Raw genomic sequence first — 6,850 nt, 5'->3', positions numbered from 1 at the left:
GGGCAGAACTGGCGTCATAAGCTGCCTGGCTCGCATCCCGGATGGTCTTCAACTGCTCCATCATGATTCCCGCCTGGCGTATTGCCTCCTTCGCCGCGCCAGCTTGGTCCTCTGGGACGTGGTGCGTCGTGAAGAGGGAGGGCTGCTGAGCACTCGTCAATGGATCTGCGAAGGACACCATGTGTCGAGTGGTGTTCTCTTCCTCCGCAATCAGAATCTCAGGCGCCGTCACATCCTGGGGCACCTTGCTGGCAAACGCTTTCCTACTCCTTCTGCGCTTCAGCGGTTCCTCATCCTCCTCATCATCAGGGAGATTGATAACAGCGTTGGGTGGAGCTTCGGAGAAGAATCAGGATCAGAGATCGCGAGTCAGTCGACTAAAAACGGCGTTAAGAATATAGTACCTGGTTTTGAAGTTGCTGCGTCCTCCATCTCATGGTCATCAGCCCGGGCTGAGGTCTCAGAAGTAGCAGCACTGCAACTCCAAAGAATCAGTCGACTAACTTCAGCGTCAACCAGAGACAAAGTTCACACAAAATAAGAAGACTTAAGCAGCTCGGTTACCCTGATATGGTGGGGATGGACACCTTCATCTTTGGCAGGAGCTTGATCGGCTTCGACGAGGCCGCCCTGGGTTGCTTCGGCGCCTTTTCAGTCGGCACTGGAGAGGTGGTCCGAGGGCGTTTGGTCGACTGAGCAGCGGTCGCAACCCCCTTACCACGTTCAGTCGAAGGGTCGTGGACAAGCTTCGACCGCCTTTCCGAGCGCGGTGGTACGACCTCCTCCTCCTATTCTTCCTCGTCTTCAACGTCATCTTCATCACCGTCATCATCGTCATCGTCATCATCATCCTCTGCAACGTCCGAGTCCCATTCCTCCTCTTCCTGGCTCTCACCCCCACTCGCCTCACCCTCCTCAGTCGGAGCTTGTGCCCCATTGGGCATCGAGTACAGCTCGGTGAGGGCCTAGCAGATATCAAGACAAGGATCAATCGACCAGTCGGCAGGATAAACAGAAATGAATGTGACAAGAACACAGTGGAGAGCAGAGCAGGCGTACCTTGTTTGGATCGCTGTTGTGGTCGAGTGGAGGAATCCTTCTGGCTCCGCGTGGGTTATCCTTGTTTCCGGTAACGGCTACCATCCATCTTTCCAGAGTGACATCGTCGACTGCTTCTGGATGGACTCGAGTCTCGTCTTCAGTCCCACAGTACAACCACATGCAGTGACTCCGGAACTGAAGGGGCTGGATGCGACGCCTAAGGAAGACCTCCAGAAGATCCATGCCCGTCACTCCCTCCCGAACCAACTGCACCACGCGCTCCATCAACATCTTCAAGTCAGCTTTCTCCTCCGGAATCAACTTCAGAGAGGAGGGCTTGTTCACTCGGTCCATGGTAAACTGAGGGAGTCCACTCGACTGCCCCGGCGTCGACTGGTCCTGGCAGTAGAACCAGGTCGACTGCCAGCCTCTGACTGACTCGGGAAAGGTCATGGGCGGGAAGGTGCTCTTGTTCCTCACCTGGATCCCCAGACCCCCACACATTTGGACGACTCGGGTTCTTTCATCGCCTGGGCTCGCCTTCTTCACGGTCTGAGAGCGACACGTGAATATATGCTTGAACAAACCCCAGTGCGGTCGACAGCCCAGGAAACCCTCACACATGGACACGAACGCGGCAAGATAGGCGATAGAATTTGGGGTAAAGTGGTGGATCTGCACTCCAAAGAAGTTCAAGAAGCCACGGAAGAAAATACTCGGCGGCAAAGAAAATCCACGATCAACATGGGTGGCCAAGAGCACACACTCACCCTCTTCTGGCTGGGGCTGCCATTCCTTCCCCGGAAGCCTCGCAGCTCCATGAGGGATCAAGCCCTTGTTGGCCATGTCGAGGAGATCTTTTTCTGTGATGGTCGACTGGATCCAGTCTCCTTGGACCCAGCCCTTCGGCAGGCGGGATCTGGACGATGACCCGCCGCGGCTGGTAGATCTCCCCTTCGCCTTCTCCGACGCCGACGCCTTCTTCGCACGTTCCAGCGCCGCCGTCTTCTCCTTGGCCATGGTTGCCGGCGAGATGCGCGAGGGGAAGTTGTGCGGGGGCAAGAGCGAGCGCGCTGGACGGAGACGAAGGGAGCAGAGAGAGAGAGAATGCTGAGGCACAGTACAAAAATCCTCGCCGGGCGCATATATAAGGTCCCTTCCGAGTGGATGACAGGTGGGCCCGGTCGATCTAATCATATCCAGGAACAGTTATGCAGACGGGATACGTGGCGAAGAAAGCGGCGCAGAGATCGAGGCGTCTATGTCCCGTCCCATCTGAACGCCGCGGTCCGCTCCGCTTCGCGCGCGTCCCCAAATTTCGCATCCCGCAGAATCCGCGAACAGCAGATCAGTCTGTCAGACGCGGGGTTTCCCGCGATCCGTCGCTCGGGGATTGTCGAAGTCCGAAAGATCACTCGACGAAAGAAGAGAATGGATCGAGTCGACTGAAGACAAGTTGCTCACTATCGACGAAGAGATTCTTCGGTCCAGAACAACGCACAACCAGAGCGCAAAGGTTAATCGGAAACAACATCAACTCCTTCCTCACTCGAAGCCTCAATCCATTCGGGGGCTAATGATGGGGTCACGTACCTAGGGTAGGGTCATGGACCTGATCTAAGTACCTTACCCAAGGACACCCTTAGAAGAGGTCGCCTTCCAGTCGACCAACGAGGGACTCACTCGACTGACTCGAAGGACTCGACCACGAAGACTCACTCGACCACCAGAAGGTCAAGAGGCACTCTACACTGCAACGGCCTGAAATTAAGTAGACTTTATGGTAGTAAAGACACTTTATGTGGGGCGTTATCAGTAACGCCCCGGACTTAACTCACCTTAAACCCTCTCCTACGTGGGCTGACTGGGGTCCCGGCGCACTCTATATAAGCCGCCCCCCTCCACAGGTAGAAGGGTTCGGCACCTTGTAACTCATATACTCATAATCCACTCGACCGCCTCCGGGCTCCGAGACGTAGGGCTATTACTTCTTCCTAGAAGGGCCTGAACTCGTACATCCCTTGTGTTTACAACCTCTCCATAGCTAGGACCTTGCCTCTCCATACCTACCCCCCACTCTACTGTCAGGCTTAGAACCACGACAGTGCCCCCTGCCACCGTATATAAAGGAGTGGAGGAGGGGGAGGGCCGGCCCTCTCTATGGCGCGCCCTAGGGGAGTCCTACTCCCACCGGGAGTAGGATTCCCCCTTTCCTAGTAGAACTAGGAGCCCTTCCAAGTAGTAGGAGTAGGAGGGAAGGAAAGGGAAGGGAAAAGGAGAAGGAAGGAAGGGGGCACCCCCCCCTCCCTAGTCCAATTCGGACCAGCCCATGGGGAGGGGCGCGACCACCCTTTGAGGCCATTCTCTCCTTTCCTATATGGCCCATTAAGGCCCAATACGAATTCCCGTAACTCCCCGGTACTCCCGAAAATACCTGAATCACTCGGAACCTTTTTGATGTCCAAATATAGTCGTCCAATATATCGATCTTTATGTATCGACCATTTCGAGACTCATCGTCATGTCCCCGATCTCATCTGGGACTCCGAACTCCTTCGGTACATCAAAACACAAACTCATAATATAACCATCATCGAACTTTAAGCATGCGGACCCTACGAGTTCGAGAACTATGTAGACATGACCGAGACACGTCTCCGGCCAATAACCAATAGCGGAACCTGGATGCTCATATTGGCTCCTACATATTCTACGAAGATCTTTATCGGTCAAACCGCATAATAACATACGTTGTTCCCTTTGTCATCGGTATGTTATTTGCCCGAGATTCGATCATCGGTATCTCAATACCTAGTTCAATCTTGTTACCGGCAAGTCTCTTTACTCATTCCGTAATACATCATCCCGCAAGTAACTCATTAGTTGCAATGCTTATAGTGATGTGCATTACCGAGTGGGCTCGGAGATACCTCTCCGACAATCGGAGTGACAAATCCTAATCTCGAAATACGCCAACCCAACAAGTACCTTCGGAGACACCTGTAGAGCACCTTTATAATCACCCAATTACGTTGTGACGTTTGGTGGCACACAAAGTGTTCCTCCGGTAAACGGGAGTTGCATAATCTCATAGTCATAGGAACATGTATAAGTCATGAAGAAAGCAATAGCAACAAACTAAATGATCAAGTGCTAAGCTAACGGAATGGGTCAAGTCAATCACATCATTCTCCTAATGATGTGATCTCGTTAATCAAATGACAACTCTTTGTCTATGGCTAGGAAACATAACCATCTTTGATCAACGAGCTAGTCAAGTAGAGGCATACTAGTGACACTCTATTTGTCTATGTATTCACACATGTATCATGTTTCCGGTTAATACAATTCTAGCATGAATAATAAACATTTATCATGATATAAGGAAATAAATAATAACTTTATTATTTCCTCTAGGGCATATTTCCTTCAGTCTCCCACTTGCCCTAGAGTCAATAATATAGATCACATCGCCATGTAATTTAACATCAATAGTTCACATCTTTATGTGGTTAACACCCATAGTTCACATCGACATGTGACCAAAACCCAAAGGTTTTACTAGAGTCAGTAATCTAGTTCACATCGCTAGGTGACTAACACCCAAAGAGTACTAAGGTGTGATCATGTTTTGCTTGTGAGATAATTTTAGTCAATGAGTCTGTCACATTCAGATCCGTAAGTATTTTGCAAAGTTCTGTGTCTACAAAGCTCTGCACGGATCTACTCTAGCTAATAGCTCCCACTTTCAATATGTATCTAGATCGAGACTTAGAGCCATCCAGATCGGTGTCAAAGCTTGCATCGACGTAACTCTTTACGACGAACTCTTTTATCACCTCCATAATCGAGAAATATTTACTTAGTCCTCTAAGGATAATTTTGACCGTTGTCCAGTGATCTACTCCTAGATCACTATTGTACTCCCTTGCCAAAAAAACAGTGTAGGGTAGACAATAGATCTGGCACACAGCATGACATACTTTATAGAACCTATGGCTGAGGCATAGGGAATGACTTTCATTCTCTTTCTATCTTCTGCCGTGGTCGGGCTTTGAGTCTTACTCAATTTCACACCTTGTAACACAGGCAAGAACTCTTTCTTTGACTGTTCCATTTTGAACTACTTCAAAATCTTGTCAAGGTATGTACTCATTGAAAAAACTTATCAAGCGTCTTGATCTATCTCTATAGATCTTGATGCTCAAAATGTAAGCAGCTTCACCGATGTCTTTCTTTGAAAAACTCCTTTCAGACACTCCTTTATGCTTTGCAGGATAATTCTACATTCTTTCCGATCAATAATATGTCATTCACATATACTTATCAGAAATGCTGTAGTGCTCCCACTCACTTTCTTGTAAATACAGGCTTCACCGCAAGTCTGTATAAAACTATATGCTTTGATCAACTTATCAAAGCGTATATTCCAACTCCGAGATGCTTGCACCAGTCCATAGATGGATCGCCGGAGCTTGCATATTTTGTTAGCACCTTTAGGATTGAAAAAACCTTCTGGTTGCATCATATACAACTCTTTCTTTAATAAATCCTTTAAGGAATGCAATTTTGTTTATCCATTTGCCAGATTTCATAAAATGCGGCAATTTGCTAACATGATTCAGACAAACTTAAGCATCGCTACGAGTGAGAAAATCTCATCATAGTCAACACCTTGAACTTTGTCAAAAACCTTTTTCGACAAGTCTAGCTTTGTAGATAGTAACACTACTATCAGCGTCCGTCTTCCTCTTGAAGATCCATTTATTTTCTATGGCTTGCCGATCAATGAGCAAGTCAACCAAAGTCCACACTTTGTTCTCATACATGGATCCGATCTCAGATTTCATGGCCTCAAGCCATTTCGCAGAATCTGGGCTCATCATCGCTTCCTCATAGTTCATAGGTTCGTCATGGTCAATTAACATGATCTTCAGAACAGGATTACCGTACCACTCTGGTGTGGATCTCACTCTAGTTGACCTTACGAGGTTCGATAGTAACTTGATCTGAAGTTACATGATCATCATCATTAGCTTCCTCACTAATTGGTGTAGGAGTCACAGAAACAGATTTCTGTGATGAACTACTTTCCAATAAGGGAGCAGGTACAGTTACCTCATCAAGTTCTACTTTCCTTCCACTCACTTCTTTCGAGAGAAACTCCTTCTCTAGAAAGGATCCATTCTCAGCAACGAATATCTTGCCTTCGGATCTGTGATAGAAGGTGTACCCAATAGTTTCTTTTGGGTATCCTATGAAGGTTTACTTCTCCGACTTGGGTTTGAGATTATCAAGATGAAACTTTTTCACATAAGCATTGCAACCCCAAACTTTAAGAAATGACAGCTTAGGTTTCTTGCTAAACCATAGTTCATACGGTGTCATCTCAACGGATTTAGATGGTGCCCTTTTTAATGTGAATGCAGTTGTCTCTAATGCATAACCCCAAAACGATAGTGGTAAATCGGTAAGAGACATCATAGATTGCACTATATCAAATAAAGTAGGGTTATGACGTTCGGACACACCATTACACTGTGGTGTTCCAGGTGGCATGAGTTTGTGAAACTATTCCACATTGTTTTAATTGAAGGCCAAACTCGTAACTCAAATATTCGCCTCTGCGATCAGATCGTAGAAACTTTATTTTCTTGCTACGATGATTTTCCACTTCACTCCGTAATTCTTTGAACTTTTCAAATGTTTCAGACTTATGTTTCATCAAGTAGATATACCCATATCTGCTGAAATCATTTGTGAAGGTCAGAAAATAACGATACCCGCCGCGAGCCTCAACACTCATTGG

This window comes from Triticum dicoccoides, chromosome 6A (genome assembly GCF_002162155.2).
Source record: "Triticum dicoccoides isolate Atlit2015 ecotype Zavitan chromosome 6A, WEW_v2.0, whole genome shotgun sequence".
NCBI lineage: Eukaryota > Viridiplantae > Streptophyta > Magnoliopsida > Poales > Poaceae > Triticum > Triticum dicoccoides.
This window is presented reverse-complemented; position numbering follows the sequence as displayed.